Source organism: Aphelocoma coerulescens, chromosome 2 (genome assembly GCF_041296385.1).
Source record: "Aphelocoma coerulescens isolate FSJ_1873_10779 chromosome 2, UR_Acoe_1.0, whole genome shotgun sequence".
Lineage (NCBI taxonomy): Eukaryota > Metazoa > Chordata > Aves > Passeriformes > Corvidae > Aphelocoma > Aphelocoma coerulescens.
The window spans coordinates 125,345,098-125,362,884 of record NC_091015.1 but is presented as its reverse complement, the minus strand read 5'-3'; the positions used below and the strand labels follow the sequence as shown (position 1 = coordinate 125,362,884).

Sequence of the window (17,787 nt, the reverse complement as noted above, 5' to 3'; positions counted from 1 at the left end):
CACCAAAGCAACCTGCAGGCGAACACACCTGAAAGGGAACACATCCAAAAACCTGTGCCGGGGTCAGTGCAATGAGGGATTCCCAGGAGGACTTGGAGCCTGAGCACTGGGCTGCTGCCAGAAGCAGTCTCTAACAAAAAAAGCCTGTCACACACGCACCTCGCTAACCGACACCTACATGCTGTTCTTGACATCCTATTTTATAGATAACACTCAGTTGTTTCCTTTACAGGTTATAAAGAGAGAGTTAAACTCCTTCACAGATTCTTCTGGTAGAGATCAGAAAGAGCAATGATGCAAGATGTTTTTCTTCCAGCTAACCTGAAACCTGTTCAGCAGCGAGGACTCAAGCACAAGAATATGCTGAGTTGGAAGGGACCCACAAGGACCATGGAGTCCAACTCCTGGCCCTGAACAGCACCATCCCCACCCTCACACAAAATGCTCTGCCTCCCTTCATTTATCCTTTGTTCGTTTTAGCCCAATACTGGTTTTGCTGTCTCTGCATACATAAAAATGATAAATCTACAATAGTTTTTACTTCTTCCATTGATTTCTATTTTCTTTTATCAAGTTACTAGTTTCGACCCGATTTTTGTAACAGAAATAAGCAGGAGTTTCAATATTTACACCAAAAGAATTAGAAGTAAGCTTTTCCAGTACAGTGAAACTGTTCCTTAAGCTGCATTTCAATGACCCGTGGAGCTTTCTGTTGTCAAAACAAGCTGATTGTAGGGATTCTCTTGTGTAGCCTATTTTAATATTTTTGTGGAAGTAGTAAGGATACTGAAAAAAAAAGTCATAATATTTTAAAAAGTTCTCCCCTCTTGTAACATCACTGTAGAAAAGATTGTGGCCTTGAACAGAAAAAAAAGGTTCCACGAGTTATCCTTCTATTTTTTGGAATCAAGAGCAGGTGCGGGAGGCTATTAGAGACCACTACACAAGCCTTGTCCACTGTGGTCCTTCCAGAATGTAACCAGGCTGTTCTCCTACTTGCATTAAGATAAAACCTGCTCAGCTCCAAGGTCAGAAAGAAGCACAATGGCCACCCAATGCCTGTGCATTTATTTTTTTTTAAGGATTAAGCCTTCTTTTTTAGGTGATTCTATGCTAACAGCACACCTGCATGTCTTGAGACACAACAGCAATACAGCCATAGGCTTACCAAACCAAAGCCTACTGGTATTCCATGAGTCTCTGAAAGCACACAGAAGGCTCCACAGTCCATCTGTATCCAGACCCATCCACTAGATGTCAAGGCTTATGCTTAGCAGCAACAAATTACTGCGATACTAATTACAACCACGGGAAATAAAACGGGTCAAAATGGAAAAAAGGCATAAGGTCGCTGGCCTAGGTGAGGAAACCTCTGCTGAATGACTCTAAAACCTTCTAAAAGCTTCTAATATTGGGCAAAGTTTACTGGGAAAAATGTAATTTTTTTCAACATTGAATTTGAGAGGAAGAATACATGACAACTGCAAGCTGAACACATTTTAAAGGTGTAACTTCCTTTCCTTTCAAACAGGCTGAGAGAGTTGGGATTGTTCAGCCTGCAGGAAAGAAGGCTCCAGCAAAAGCAGCTTCCCAGTACCTAAAGAGGGCCTAGAAGAAAGCTGGAGGGTGACTTTTCACAAGGGCATGCAGTGCTAGGACAAGGGCTACAGCCTTAAACTGAGACAGGGTAGGTTTAGGTTCAATATTAGGAATAAATTCTTTACTGTGAGGGTGGTGAGGCAGTGGAACAGGTTGCCCAGAGAAGCTGTGGCAGTGTTCAAGGCCAGGTTGGTTGGTTGCTCAGAGCAACCTCCTTTAGAGGAATGTGTCCCTGCCCATGGCAGAAGAGTTGGAACAAGATGATCTTTAAGGTCCTGTCCAATGCAAACCATTCTGTGGTTCCAGGATTCTAAGTGCTTACACATGGTAGTGAACTCACCTCTCACTCTCTTCAAAAAGAGTTCAAAACACAACTTTTGCTTACAACTTGGTCAAAATAGGATAATGGTAGTCATATCAGAAAAAAACTTTCATAAACTTTATTGTCAAATATCACACAATACCCATCAAGAGAAAAATCAGAACTGCAGTGTGCTCAGCTCAGAAAACAAATGTTCTACAATCATGTTACGAAATAATTTTATTTAAAAGAAGCATTTCACAGAGTTGAGATTTTTGAGTGCAGATTCTACAGATGGCCCTCATGTAAAACACTGTCTCCAGGTTGCTATAAGATGGTCCCCAAGCTCCATCTCAGCCTGGAAAGATTTTCTAAGTAATATTTGGAACAAAGTACTGATAAAAGACAACTGAGGAAGAGTTATTTCCCATTTGCAGACTACAGCAAAGACATAGCAATATCTTTCAGCAAGTTTAGTACAAACAAATTATTATTCAGCATTAATAACAAACTTGTGTAACTGATTTAAACATGATAATCCAGAGGACTGTAGTGTAAAGTATGAGTGGTAACAGTAATAAAAATAATAAAAATCAAATAAAACGGAATTCCCTCATGGTTCTTTACATAGAATAGTTCTATGCAACTTCTGACTCAGAAGGCACAGACAGACCCAGAGTGGTTACTCCTTTGACATGAGGCTCTGGGAACTACTTACCCATAAGTAAGTAGTATCCTTCCATAGGTAGTTCTTTTGAGAGCCAGGACCCTTGCATCTCTCAATCCAGTAAATTCTTCACAGGATAGTCTAGCTAAAAAATAAGGACATAAAACACCACAGGGGATGAGAAAAAAACTCTTACTGCTATTCATATTTAGACCAAAAGAATTGGAAGAAAGCTTTTCCAGTGTTTACCAGCCCTAATAGACAGAAATGCTGCAATGTAGGAAGCTGGGCATAAATGTAATGAAAAGTTATTAGTCCTGAGAGCTTTCAGTCAGAAGCCACAGCTTTTCCAGTGATTGCAGACTGCACTCGAACAGAGCCCCCCCCAAATTCCCTCATTCCATCAGTGCACAACTTGCACTTGAACAGCCAAGAACAACAACATAATTCATCCTCTTTAAAAGCACAGAAAGTGTCAGGTATTAAGCAGTAACAGAAACACAGAAAACACAGAAGCAATAATAATCACACAGAAGACTACTGAAGAGTCTCATTCCAGGCAAATAGACATTTAAATCATTACCTGAGTCCAGAGAGGACTCATGACAAGACCATAATACTTTTCTCTCCATTAGACTTCATTTTAAGAGGCATCAAGCAGTCTTACAAGCCACAATTTCTCTTTTCTCTCCAGTACTTCAGCAATACAAGAGAAATAAGCAAATCCAGTTTCTATCCCATTCCACTTAGAAGTTAATTCCTTTCTTGTCATGGTCACAGGAAGATCTCCAAGCTCCCTTACTTTCTTCACAGGTGCTACTTGTAAATCCATATAGCAGGGTACCTCCTCCTCCCTTAAAATGGAATCTAATGAATATCTTTTGTTTCCCATTTCTATTTGTTTTAATATGTGCCACTCCCAAGATCCTGACTGCACAAATTCCCTGTACTTATAGGAAGCAGGTTCTGCTCGTTTTCTCATGCTGCCTCTAAGTACAAGCAATTAAATATCTGAATGAGCAAGTAAAAAAATAAAACCAAAATTAAAAACAAACAAACAAACAAACCACGAAACCAAATAAAACCCTCATGAAGACTTAAAATGTGCAAGCATAGATTTACAGAGAAAATGTCCATGGTATTTCGGAGATGTGAAAATTCACAAGCAAAAGGTACAATCTTGCTACCAGGTGCAAAAGAACTATACAATGTTCTAGCCCACTCTTTCTAATAAACAGCCTATACAACCAAAATAGAGCAGAAACAATGAGTCTTACTCAAACCATGAATACAAAATTTTGTTCACTACACACTAAACTATAGTATCAAATGTGAAGTTAACTACTGAATGAAATCATTAACCAAATACTTAACGACCAATCAAAAAATTCCCTATTTCCTTTCCTCAGTAATTTTTACATGTCATTTATTATTGCATTAAAATCTCAGTAAATTTCGTTATTTCATGCAAATATTATATTTTTTACTTCCTCTCTGCAAAAGAACAAACATCTGATTTTGAAATGAAAAAATGAAATATTTAAATCAATATGCCTTTTTTTTTTTAATTTACAGGTCCTTCAGGTTTCTTTACACCCTTATACAAGAAAAATTAAGCGCGAATAGGAAAATAACTGCGGCCGTGTTGTTTATAACGAAATCAATACGGAAAACACTGGAGAATGCGGGCATCGATCCCGCTACCTCTCGCATGCTAAGCGAGCGCTCTACCATTTGAGCTAATTCCCCGCCCACTACGGGATCCTTAAAACCTGAATATACACACTCTAAACTTAGAAAAGCCCACAACACAACTATGCTGGATTATAGATTCGCTGCTTCTTGCTGAGTCATTCTTTCCACTCACCAACAACTGACTGCAGCTCGCAGCTGCAATCGTGGGACACCGTCTTTCACCATGTACACTACGAGAACAATCTTATTCATCCTTTTATAACACGAGTCTTCGTTATTTAGCTGTTTCCATACAAGAAGCTCTCCAAAAGATCGAGTGACTTAAAAGAAACCAAATGTCTGTTTTAAGGGAAAAAAAAAAAAAAAAAAGAAGCCCTACTTTTATTGAACAACTCGTCCAAATTCCAGGAACCCCCTGTTCTTTCCAGTTTTCAGGGCATGCACGTATAAAGACTAGTTCAGGAAGCGTTTAATGAAGGAAAAAAAATATTATATGCTTGACTGAAACGGAGTTTTATAGTCAAAACTTATACGTGTGTGTGTGCATATATATATGCACACCCACATCCTCTCATATAAATACACACATACATCTTTTTGGAATGTGTCTGGCTTCTCTGAGGTGAGAGAGTCATGTGAAAATAAACCAGCTCTGTATTTTTCTTATTTATTACCTCACCAAATGCACTTGCCTGTAATTAATACATTCCTTTTAACAGCCTTAAACCACTGGTTTTTAAAAAATGAACACACCCGTGCTCACGTGACTTGACACGCCGCATAAAGCGCGGCACATGATGATGTATGGCCCCCCCAGACTGCACCCACAGCCCCCCGGGCCGGGCCCCGTCCCCGCCAGGGAGCAGCGATGGCGCGGCCGCCCCGGAGCCGCGGTGTCCCGGCTGCAGGGGCCGCTCCGCGCTCGTCCCGGGGGCTCCGGCCCTGGCCCCTGCCGCTGCGCCCCGCCACGGACCCGCCCCTGAGCCTGGGCTCCTCGCGTTAGCTTCCCTGCTTCCTCGGGACAGCCCTCTCTCCTTCCACAAACCCTTTCCTTTGGTGTTCCAAAATCCCGTGCCACTTGCCTCCTCCCCCCTGCCTCCTTGCTTCTGCTTCACAGAATCAAGTAGGTTGGGAAAGACCTCAGAGATCGTCGAGTTCAACTTACGCCTGAACACCACCACGTTAACGAGACCACGGCAGTAAGTGCCATGTCCAGTCTTTCCTTAAACACCCCCAGGGACAGTGACTCCACCACTTCCCTGGGCAGCCCATTTCAATGTCTAATCACCCCTTCTGTGGAGAAATTCCGTCTGACGTCCAAACTAAACCTCCCCTGGTGCAGCTTACGACTATGTCCTCTTGTCCTGTCCCAAGCTGCATGGGAGAAGAGGCCGACCTTCCATCTGGCTGCACCCTCCTTTCAGGTGGTTGTGGAGAGTGGCAAGGTCTCCCCTGAGCCTCCTTTTCTCCAGGCTAAACCGCTGCAGCTCCCTCAGCTGCTCAATAGGACTTGTGCTCCTGTCCTTTTCTGGACTTGCTCTAGCACCTCAGGGTCCTTCTAGTAGTGAGGGGCCCAGAACTGAACATGGTGCTCGAGGTGAGGCCTCACCAGTGCTGAGTACAGGGTGACAATCACTGCCCTGATCCTGCTGGCCACACTATTTCTGATACAAAAATAATGTGAACACACCTGTAACAACTTTCACATACACATAACTTGATCAACCCAGGTTTTTTGGGCTGAACCAAACCAAAGTGGTGAGCTCCAATTTACATCTTTCCCCTACTTATTTTAACCACAGAGGCTTCTCAGATATCTATTTGAAACATAAAGTGATACACCAAGCAAGAGAGCTGGGTTTGGCTCTGGTTTTCTGTAAGATGAGAAGAGTTTACGAACTCCGCCTGATTTGTCATGGCAGTGTTCACTTCCGCTCTTCTCCATAAGCTCTCTCTGCTCTCGCACATACAGCCAAATCATACAGCCCATAATCTGCCACCCAGTGACTTTCTGACTGCTGCTTGAACATCTTCATTTACAGAGGAGATTGTTCCTGCCCTGTCAGCCCTAAACCAGACAATTGCTCCTTGTTAAGCCAGGCAGCATTTCTCACTCCACAGCAGAATGGGAGAAGTTACTCATCCATCAAGTTTAAGCCAGGCGAAGAAGAAATCACATCAGAGCATGAGTGGAGGTAAGATCAGCACCTGACTGATTTCTAACCAGCCTGGCTTGTTTTTACTTCTGATGCTGAATCATTTTATGTAGCCCTGACATGTGATGGATGGTTTGGAGCTACTGTACATGCAAATTCAGTTGTTCCTGGAGCTGGATTCTTTGGCAGGTGGCAACACAGACTAGGAATAGCTGAAACTAACCCACTGTCTTTATGTGGCAGTATTCACTTCATGCTTGACAAGGGTCAGCACTGATTTGCTACAATTTTTTGACAGTGCCAACCACAAGAAAATAGGAAGGGGAAGAAAAAATAATGGCATTCAGAAAAAAATATAGCTGTTAGTTCTAATACCACTAATGGTAAAAGTGAGAGTACTAATCAGGTATAAAGTTGCTCTGGATTTATGGCCAGCTGTATGTTTAAACTATACCTGATTTTTTTGGTTTGTTGGTTGGTTGGTAGTATTCTGTTTCATTTTTTTTTAAATCCTAAAGCTAGTCCTATCAGTTAAACCCAAGGTTTTTGAAGGGGAGGAGAGGGTGATTGATTGTGTATAGTTTTTCAGTATTTGTAGAATGTTAAAAAGATTAAAAACAGTGTGAAAATGATGTAACACTTGTGAAGTAAGGAGAGATCGTTGTCATGTAAATAATTCAATTTTCTGTGGCAGCTGCTAGAACATGCACAGGCACCTCAGCAGATTTTCTGTTCAAAACACTAGGTGGAAAACTGTGATACAAAATCCAACTGAAGTAGGGCACATTTTTTCATATGATCTTATTTTTGTAGCACGAACCACCTTGGATGCTCATCTGGGCCTAAAAGCACCTGCTTACTTGATCATCTCTAGGAATTTAGAGCAAGTTAGCTAACCAACACTCATTATTCCATTATTTAGCAGTGATGACAAGAACATATTTAGGCCAGGCATTCCTGAGTAACTTCCGGGTCAACTATTTGGATTTAAAAAAAAAAAAAATCACCTTATTTTTGTCTTTCTCGTCTGAGAAAATAAAGCTTTCTTCACAGGAAGTTGTTTAGAGATGGCTAACAATTCAACTGTTGTTATAATCATAAATGACTGGTAAACAACTCAAGATTCTGCACTGATCTTGTTTCAAGCTGTCTAACACCATTAACATTTTTTCATAGCCTTTTTATTTATTTGAGAAGTGCTGAAGTAGCTGTAATTTTACTAACAACATTTAGCAAAAGAAGAACTCAAGAGCTACATAAAAACAGCTCAGCTGTTGCTGAAAGAAATCAATGAATTTCTGTTTTTTTCTTTTTTTACTTTTTTTCGGGAAAAATATTTGGCAATACATAAAAATAGCAAGGTTACAAACACACAGGAGATGTGTTATTGCCGAAACTTCAGAGACTCCAAGGAGCTGAGGAAGAAGGGTGTAAGTTGGAGCACCTTAGCCTACACAGTTTCACCAAGCCTGCTGGCTGTATAAACCAAAGGTGGGTTTTACCACTTACTGATAAAACTGCCTTTTCTTGCTAACAGTTAACCTGATGTTTGGTGTCAAAAGTACAGAAGCAGAGATTGTTTTGCAAGACAAGAACAGCTTTTACAGTTGCAAATAACCCTTATCTTCTATGATCTCCTTAAAAAAAAAAAAAAAGTGAGAGAGAAAGATATATTGCATATCCAAATTATTCAGAAGTCATGCTCTCAGGTGTTAGAAACTATCAGGAATGTGTCTGGAAAATGAAAATTCTGTTCTCTTTAAACACATATTGGTACACATTTTTCACAATTGTTTTCCAATCTCCACCCTCAAAGCAATGCGTAGGAAAATGCATGAGCACAGACCTAATTATGAATTTACATTATGAAAAAAATACTTAGATCCATTTAAAGGCATACACACTCGGCTGATATTCCTGCTACCTACAGCCATTGCACTTGGGAAAACTAGGATAAATATCTGCTCTTTCCACCATTACCTTTTTCCCCTGATGATACAGAAGGCAGCTTAGGGGGGAACAGAAGAGCTGACCATCAGGCAGGCTTTTCTTTTGAAGACTTACCAGCCATACCAACAGCTGCCTCATGCATTAGGAGGAGACACAGCTACAGCACTTCCCTGTTGACACCATGACAAACCTCGCAGCACCACCTGTTCACCGCTCCATCTATAAAGGAATAAAAGGAGGGCAGCAGCCGACCTGGAGGACAGAGTTGCCATGGGGGTGGGTGGAAGCACATGCCTCCACAGGAGGTTCTAGCACAGGGCAGGGCGTGCTTGGGAAGGGCGTAGCAGAGGCCAGGTCCTGAGAGGCCGGGAAGGTGGGAACATGTGGCGTGGGGAGAGCTGTGTCTGCTCTGTTGTCACCTGGAGCAACTCTGGGCTGAGACCACTGAAAGACAAAGCAGGTGGAGGAGGTTTGTGCACAGCCTTTTACCGTGGGGTTTTCTGGTTGTGGTGGTTTGTCTTAGTGGGTCTCACAAAATCTAGTTTTGGAGTCATGGGGGTGTGTGTTTGAAGGAGGAGGTGCAGTGGGGCAGTGCTGCTCCTCAGTGGAGGGGTGGTTTTGTGGGTTCCTGTGGAGTGCTTCTTATTCCTGTGCTGTCATGACTCAGGCTCCGGTCCTCCTTCAGTTGTTCTCAACACCTACAACAACACTATTTACAATTTACATTGCATTAGTAAATTTTAATAGCTGTTATTTTATTTACTTCTGATACTGCTCATCCAGAGTTTGCTTAACATGTAACGTTAAGCCCAGGAGAGAAGCGGAAGACTCAAATCAGAGGATAACTTGGGCTGAAGAACCTGCTGAAGTGGGTGCTATTCTAAACTTTTTTGTGGTCTTAATTCAGCATGGTTGTGATGCTTTGAATACACTGTAAGCAAGTAGCTTCATCAATGAATGCAGCTCCTCTAGTGATGTCTGGTTTCCCTGTTCTAGTTTAAAATTATTGTATGCCATGGCAGTGTATAAATTTAAAAAAGAAAAGCTCTCAGATTTTCATACGGATCTAAGTTATCAGATGTTAAACATACACTGAACTTCAGTGAGCTCTGTATCTTAACCCTCTAGTCTTTGAATATTGCAGCCAAATACGTTTTTCAGTTCATTCCATAGAACCAGTTCCTTGAGGCTTTTTATAAATGGTTGGTTTATTTATTTGGATGAGGTTATTGTTCTTAAAACTACTGTGTTGTTCTGGATAAAATCTCATTTAGTGAGTACATAGTTCTGTTCCTTACTAAAAACCACAGGATATAGGGATCTGAGTCTTCTTAAGTCTTCTAAGCTGTGAAAAATCTTCATTTTCAACCCTGTTAAGTTTGGCATGAAAGGTGAAAGATGGATAAAAAGCCAAAAGATAAAGAAATTGTCTACTATTCTGTGTAAATCCGTGGCTTGGAAGAGACACTGAATGAACACAAGGAAAATCTTGTATGTGCTGTTTAGTGATAGCTGATTAGCCAGGTGGCCTAGGCATAACTAGCACACATTCTCTCCTATGTGGAGTTATAAGGAATGTAGAGAAAATTTAGATTCTTGCAGTGGTGATTTAGAATACAAAGGTTTGCAGATCCAGTGGGATTCAGGCATAGTCCATCTCACTACTTTTGTAACAACCTTGTTTGATTTTTACTATTAACTATTAAACAGTTTGTTTTGTATGTAAAATGAGTAATACAGTTTTTCTATATTGTCATCCTGTCTATTTCAAGGAGGGCATTGTACATGAGCTCTGTGATGTTGAAACTTTTAAACACTCATTAAGTTAGTAGGGATACAACGTCTTCAAAAAAAATTTGGAATAAGTTGTGATGTGAGTCTAGCCATTTTCCTAGAAAAAAAACCTAAATGCATAAGCATGTTAATGTATGACTTCCTATTTCCCCATCTGAAAACAGAATTAAATCATTGCCAATTTGGAATCCATATGAAAACCTAGATGGAAATTTAAAATCCATGGATCCTTTTAAAAAAAGAGAATGGTAATTTGTATATTTTCTTGGTATTTCAACTCTCCCATAAAGTTTGAGATTTTACAGGTTGAAATAATGAGGGTGATTTTTGTATTGGCCCTCAGGGCGATGACAGAGTAGCATAAAATGATCTTGCTCTGAGATCATTGTCTTCTTATTAGTACACCGAGAGCACAGTGTTAACCTAAATGCTAATCTCATAAATATACTCAAAGAACATTATGGTGTTGTACTTCTTACAAAAGCAGTATATTTAATATGAATTATTTTGGCCTTTGCAAGTCTCTGTTGTGGCTGCTAATGGTAACTGAAGTTACTCAGGATGCCTGGCTAAGCTGATCCTTTGACCAATATTACAGAATTTTGTACTGGTACATTAGCTCCCAGATGGACTATACTGATTTTCCTCAAATGTAGTAACAGCAGTAGCAAATATTATTAAAAGTAGCAAATCTTTCTAGGGTTTATTATGTTTTGATTTTGGCTTTTTTCTTTCTGGTTGGTTCTTATGTTTTGGGATTTCTTTAGCATGTTTATGGCTTATGCTTTGGGTATGAATCAATGAATGATGGCAAAATGGAGGCAGAATTTTATGAACAAGCAATAACATCTCCATCAGCAAATCAAGTTTTATTCTCTTTGTGGCCATTAAGAACAGACACAGGGATTCTGGGCGATTTCTTCTGACTCATGACATGTCTCCAGTGTTGTTTTTCATGTGATTTACAGTGCAGTTAGTGAGGTGCTGTCTGTTGGGGTTTGAGGGGTTTTTTTGTGGGTTTTTTCCCTCCACAGGATGGTGTGAATTTTGCTGTCCAATTCCATATTTTGATACTGCTTTTCAGTAAAATTATCTCTGAGGTCCAAACCCCATTTCCTTCAACACTTTAAATACAGATTTTCCTTCAATGCTTTAAATATGGGATAAATACTGGACACAGAACTTGAGACATACTTGTTTCATTTTAATGCTGTATCTATCAACTTGAAGGTTAGACTATTTAACAGAATGAACTGAATATACTATAGCTGTCCTTACTAATTTTGTCACTGCTTAATTTATAGTTCAGTCTGAGTTTTTGGTTGATTTTAAGTAAATTTTACCCTACCTGCTGTGTTAAAGCCTTAAGACTGTCAGTGCCTAGACACAAAAGTTTCAGTTTATGTGCAGCTGTAAGCCTGCTTGGGGATTGCCTTAATTAAACCAAGTAGATGTGCTTTACCGTTCAAAATCTGGCATGATGGAACCCTCATCCTGCCTGGGCTGTGTTCATACAAGCCTGATACAGACACAACTAGAAGGGTTCTGTTTGCTTGCTTATTTGTTTTATAGCATAGGTGGTTTTGAGACTTAAATGGTTTTTGTTCAGAAGAAATACTAAGAAAAATGTGAAACATCCCAGAACAGAAGGAGCAGCAAGCTTCCTTACTTTGCCAGACATACTGACCTGTGGGACTTTCAGTCAGCCACTTGCTTAAATGTCAGTGGTGTCTGCAGCGTAATTCCAGTGGTAAGAACTTAATTGCTTCCTGCAAATTAATTTCAGATGCTTCTTTCCACATTGATTAGTTTTAAATAGGAAAGGGAGAAACATTTTTTCTGGCAAACCTAGCTGTTACAATCAGAGTGAGGGAATAGGTGGCAAGACACTGGAATTTTGTTAATGGAAGAATCTGCACAGGACTTTTGGTATACGGCTTTAGAGTTAGACCAAAGACTGAAATTTTGTTTTCTGAAATCACTAATTCATTGAAGAGGAGAGATTTGAAAGATCTTTATATGTCAGTGTGATTCCTGTGTCTTAAGGCATCCTGGGGAAAATAAAGAGTTGTTTGTGTAGTTATTGAATAAATTTCATTTCAGGTACTCCTTTTTCTCCAGAAAGGCAGATTATTTAATATTGTACATTTAATAAAAGTTCACAACTCTGTCTTGCTTTGTGAAACCAAACCATTGAACAGAATTTTCACTGCTGTTTCATTATAGTGAAAATTTATATTTTTTTTACATTTTAGTTGTATATTCCTGATTTTTATATGTATTTGTGTGAGTGTGCTCGTCTATCTGGTGATTGAATCACAACTTAAAAATTCCTGAGAGATGTAAGTAAATAATGTGAACTATTACTTTGTTTCCTAGTGTTCCATTTGCCCGGGTGCCTTTTTTTTTTTTACCCCTTTTTTATAACATGAACCCAGGCTCTTGCCACAAGAAAAAAGAACTGGAAGAACCCTACCTACTCAGTCACATATATTTTATATATGGAGAAGGATGTATATTTTGTGGAGAAGGGTGAAGTAATTTAGCTGATTGTCTTCCACCTAGGGATTACAAATAGGAAAAATCTGTTTTAGAAAAATACGGTATTTAAATATATCCAGATTTCTCTTAAGCAGTAATAATTGTTTGGTGTGAGCGTAAGTCTGCGATTGCCTAGAAACACAGCCCGGATGTTATCCAGATGCAGCTCCGCTCAACAAGGCGCTTGCTGTTGCCTCGAGGAGTCCAGATACCGGATTAGGCAAAATTCCCACTGCGTTTGTCAAAAGCAGTGCGCTTGCAGGAAGATCTGATTTTTTCTGCGTTTCACTGGAAGGCTGTGCGCTCTTACTGCCTACCAGGGACTTCGGGAGGGGATTAGAAGGGCTCGGACTGCCCAGCTACCGTGATTCGGGGGAAGAAGTTTTGTTTGTGTCGGGAGACAGCGGGCCACGTTTCAGCTCCGCCGGTGAGGAAAGTGACAGCAGGAACCGTGAGTGAGGGGAGGGGGGAACTCGCCGAGGGGAATTAGCTCAAATGGTAGAGCGCTCGCTTAGCATGCGAGAGGTAGCGGGATCGATGCCCGCATTCTCCACCTGCGGGGCCGCTCTTTTGAAGTGAGATGCGTTTTCCTGGAGCAGTTTCGTAGGGATTAAAATGAATCAATTTTGGGACACGTTTGCACGATATGGATGATTTAAGTTTTTAACGTTGATCAGAGCTGAGCATTTTTGGTTTTTACAGTGCAAATTATTTTCTTCTCATGGCTAGAGGAAGACATTGAGTGATACTGTGAGAGGCCAAATATCACTTGAAACTCACGTTAGAGCAAGCGTGCCCTACCCATCCTACAAGGGGTGCAAGGTAGCTGGAGAGACAGTAATTCTGTGGTGAGGGGATGATTTATATAGACCCTACAAACTTTTGCACCTTCGCAGAGACAATTTCAGTAACTTTTCCTATCATTAAAAAGTAGTAATAAATGGTCACATTCGGCGCAGCGGTAAAGGACGGAAGTGACTTTTTTCCCTGTGTTACAGAGAGCTGGGTTTGTGAAAAGTCGTTTTTCGGAGAGTGCACAAGTGTACTCTTGATGGTCAACATTTCCTCTCTCCTTTTATTTGCCGTACGAGGCGGTCTGCATGAACTGCTGTGGATTTTCTACCACAAACCCGGCACAGTTCATGGAAGAAAATCTTTTCCTACTGTGGCGCTACAGCCGATCAAAAGTCTGGAGAATGCGGGCATCGATCCCGCTACCTCTCGCATGCTAAGCGAGCGCTCTACCATTTGAGCTAATTCCCCTTGGCTGGAGTGCCCGGGGCGGCTGTACTTGTGCTAAATCACTGCGCGGCCGCTCCGGCCGCAATTGCCGTGTTGGGTCATTCTGTCCAACAACACTGAGTCACCTCTGTATTTAGGCGGAAAGCCCGGTGGCTGAAAAGCCAGGCTGCACCCCTGGTACATGAGGAGCGCTTTCTGCTGTGTTCCTTGGGTAAAACAACTCGTTTTCCTGAGCAGTGCATCCTCTAGCGTTTATTCAGGAAGGAGTGAGAGCTAATTTTTTTACATCTCTTACAGTGCATATACAAAGGCTTGTAAATCTAGAAAGTCTACTCCTAAAAGTCACTGAAGCACAGCTGGATTTTTCCCTTCTTTTTTCAAGTCTCTAGTTCCTTTTCCAACTGGATTTTCCAATTAAAAATATGTAAAAAATAAATACAATGGTTTAAAAGTTCATGCTTATCATAGTTTGTGGAGAGAAAGAATTCATTAATATATTTCTGTGTTATATTCCAGAAATTATTTCTATTTCTACCTTTATTTATTGATCTTGATAATTCTGTTAAAATAGTATTGCATCTTAAATATATAGGGTTACTAAGAACATTTCTGAAATAGAAAAATTCACCTGTAGTCATACTTATTGACTTTGCAGTAGGAAGCATATTACTAAAGCTCTGTTCACAGGCTGTTAAAAAATGCTTTCTGGATTTCAAGAAAGAAGATGTAGTTTACAGTGAGAGTGGATACACTGATGTGCTCTGTTTTAAATGCAGAGGAGTAAGTCCTGCTAGTAAACTAAAGTGTGTACAGTAATCCAACAGTACATGTACTGTTGGTTTTCTCTGAAGGATTTAACTTACTGGATGACAGCAACCAGTCAAAGCAAAATAAATTTCAAAATTGAGCATCAGCAAGTTACAGCTTGTCCTATGTAAGGTAGTACTCTGAATCTTTTACAATCTAGATTTAGGTCAATATGTGGAACTTCAACTACAGTGTTGCTGCAAACATTCTCTTAAAATGCAAATATTCTGCTGCCTAACTTCAGTCTCTGCACAATAAAAAAAAAAAAAATTGTCCTTAACACTTCTTGCATTATATTGTAGATGATTTTATCTACCTCACTAGAGTAGACTTGAGGGGGAAAGCAAATATGCAAAAGCAGTTTCAGTCCCTCACACAGGCACATGTATATCTTAGGCTCACTGATGGCCCACTGCACGCCTGTGGCCAGGATCTCTCCCATACCGCGTTTCACAAGGTTCAGCTCTATGAACAGTTTTCTTTATCTACCCTGTGCAGTTCGAGTCATTATGAAAAAGGCAGATTACCTCTCCCTGTTTTTCACCACCCCATCTCACTCTGCTGCCACTGAAAAGGCCTAAAGCTTCACCCATCCAGCTCACAAAAAACCTGTTTATTTTGTGCCCAAGCCAGGTCAGGGGGAGGAAAGACCTCTGCACTATTTTCAATTATTAAAATGTGTATTTTATAGAACTGACAGCATTGTTTTGTGATCTTAAATTTCTTGTGTTGCTAAGTTTTCATGTAAGATGGCAAGTAAAATGTTCTAATTTCTTAACCTGGTTGGGAAAACTTCCTTACCTATGTCTGAAAAATAGTCCGACTTTCTTAGTTCTGTTAAAAAAAAAAATTAGTGTTTCAGTTTTGAAGGCTTTGTGTCCACATACTTTCATTTAACACAGCTCACTTCAATGCATCTTCTTGTCAATACTAATGGAAACTCATATAATTTAATCAGGTTTGAGTTTTGCTTTCTAGATGGTCTCCTGAGGCGACATCAGGGCAAATGCGAGTTTTGTATTATCCTCAAGCTGCTCCACTGCATCGTCTGTGGTGTGATTTCCCTCAGTGTAGGAGAAGAACAAATCCAGCGTGCATCAGGTGCCACTGGAAGGCTGCAGGGCACCAGTTTGTCGTGGACGTTAGCGTGAAGCACCTTATCATACTACTCTGCCTTACCATGTTAGGTTTTTTTTGTCATTTTGGGCAAAACCATAGACAGCTCAAGGTCAGGCGGTAGTTGAATGTTCTGAACGGCTGCCCTGGGGTTACTCGCCGCTGTAAAGGATGAAGGGCACAGCTCGTATTTGTAGCCTTAAAGTCTAGAGTTACAGGATGTGACCCCTGAGCGTGGGGGGAATTAGCTCAAATGGTAGAGCGCTCGCTTAGCATGCGAGAGGTAGCGGGATCGATGCCCGCATTCTCCAGTGTAGCTTTTGCTCCTGGTGCAACTCAAACTGCGAGTATTTCAATAAAGCCTGACGCATGTGGCGAGAAAACGAAATGCCATAATGGGCTTTATTTCGTGAGCGGCAAGCAACAAACCGGGGTTCTTTTTGTTACTACGTACACACAGCTGGAATCATGCCTGTTCCAGTTTGCCTTGTTTCTTGCTGCTCGATTTGGAAATGCTAAATTAAACACTACAACTTTTGCAATCGAAGCTGAACGTGTTTTTGTTTGTGAGCAGAGGCCAGAGCAAGAGGGAAAAGTGCATTCTACGTGTGGAACTGCAGTTTTAAATGCTCGCAAGGGGATCAGAATTCCGTGATGCCCTTGACTGGTTTGATGGAGGGGAATTAGCTCAAATGGTAGAGCGCTCGCTTAGCATGCGAGAGGTAGCGGGATCGATGCCCGCATTCTCCAGACTTTTGCCAAACAGGAATTGAGCCACACTACCAAACAGAACGTGTTAACTATTATAGGTAAATGTTAATTTTTTTTAATTGGAGTAAACCGGCTTTTTTTCCTTCCTCCTTTTCTTCCTCTGTCCTTACTACATAAATCAGGCTTATATAACTGTATAGGTCAATCCTCTGTTGTAACAGTTGACTTCCTGGACAGTGTAAGTCAAATCTAGCAGAAAGAGGATTCTGCAGTATGACATTTTTCCATGTTAAATGAAAAGCAGTGTGTCGTGGTTTAACCCCAGCCAGTCACGAAGCCCCACACAGCTGCTCACTCACTCCCCCACCAGTTGAAACAGGGAGACAACTGGAAGTGTAACAGCTAGAGAGCTCAGTGGTTGAGATAAAGGCAGTTTAATAGAGAAAGCAAGAGCCATGCACACAAGCAAAGCAAAACAAGGATTTAACTCACTGCTTCCCATGGGGAGGCAGGTCTTCAGCCATCCCCAGGACAGCAGGGCCCCATCACGTGTAATGGTGACTTGGGAAGACAAAAACCATCACTTCAAATGTCCCCCCCTTCCTCCTTCTGCCCCCCAGTTTATATGCTGGGCATGATGTCATATGGTCTGGAATATCCCGTTGGTCAGTTGGGGTCACCCGTCCCAGCTGTCTCCTCCCAACCTCACATTCCAACATGACAGCACAAGAAGCAGAAAAGGCCGAGGCTCTGTGGAAGCCCTGCTCAGCAATAACAAACACATCTCTGCATTACCAACCCTGTGTCCAGCACACATCCAAAACAGCCCCACAACAGCTGCTGTGAGGGAAGTTAACTCTACAGGATCCAAAATCAGTACACAGTGGATGAATGATGGTTAGAGACCTGAATTAGTGTGTCTTGATCACGCCATGGAAATAGTTTAGGGAATGCTTGTTCTTCCCCAGCTGTCCATTGTGATCCCTGCCCAGATATATAGGATCTTCTTTCACTAATGATCTTTATTAAGCTGCAGTATGAGCTGCAATTGGTCAATTTAAGTTTCCAGGTAAAAGCTGTCATCTCTTTCCTCCCAAGTATGTGTCCTAGAAAGCACCCTACGTCATCCATGTCTTTTAGCTATGGCCTGTGTGCAGGTTATAATTGAGCTCCTCAGACTTCTCTCCTACTTCCATTTTCCAGAGCTG

At 41.1% G+C, this 17,787-nt stretch overlaps 5 non-coding genes across 5 annotated transcripts; 3 read left to right on the top strand and 2 right to left on the bottom strand.

Annotated features, from left to right (window-relative positions):
* Positions 1 to 4,243: 4,243 nt before the first annotated feature.
* On the bottom strand, positions 4,244 to 4,316 carry TRNAA-AGC (transfer RNA alanine (anticodon AGC)). Its single transcript has one exon. It is a non-coding gene; the product is annotated as a tRNA-Ala (tRNA).
* An 8,867-nt stretch (positions 4,317 to 13,183) lies between these two features.
* TRNAA-AGC (transfer RNA alanine (anticodon AGC)) lies at positions 13,184 to 13,256 on the top strand. Its single transcript has one exon. It is a non-coding gene; the product is annotated as a tRNA-Ala (tRNA).
* Positions 13,257 to 13,893: 637 nt separating this feature from the next.
* On the bottom strand, positions 13,894 to 13,966 carry TRNAA-AGC (transfer RNA alanine (anticodon AGC)). Its single transcript has one exon. It is a non-coding gene; the product is annotated as a tRNA-Ala (tRNA).
* Positions 13,967 to 16,106: 2,140 nt separating this feature from the next.
* Positions 16,107 to 16,179, top strand: TRNAA-AGC (transfer RNA alanine (anticodon AGC)). The gene has a single exon. It is a non-coding gene; the product is annotated as a tRNA-Ala (tRNA).
* Positions 16,180 to 16,545: 366 nt separating this feature from the next.
* Positions 16,546 to 16,618, top strand: TRNAA-AGC (transfer RNA alanine (anticodon AGC)). Its single transcript has one exon. It is a non-coding gene; the product is annotated as a tRNA-Ala (tRNA).
* Positions 16,619 to 17,787: the final 1,169 nt, after the last annotated feature.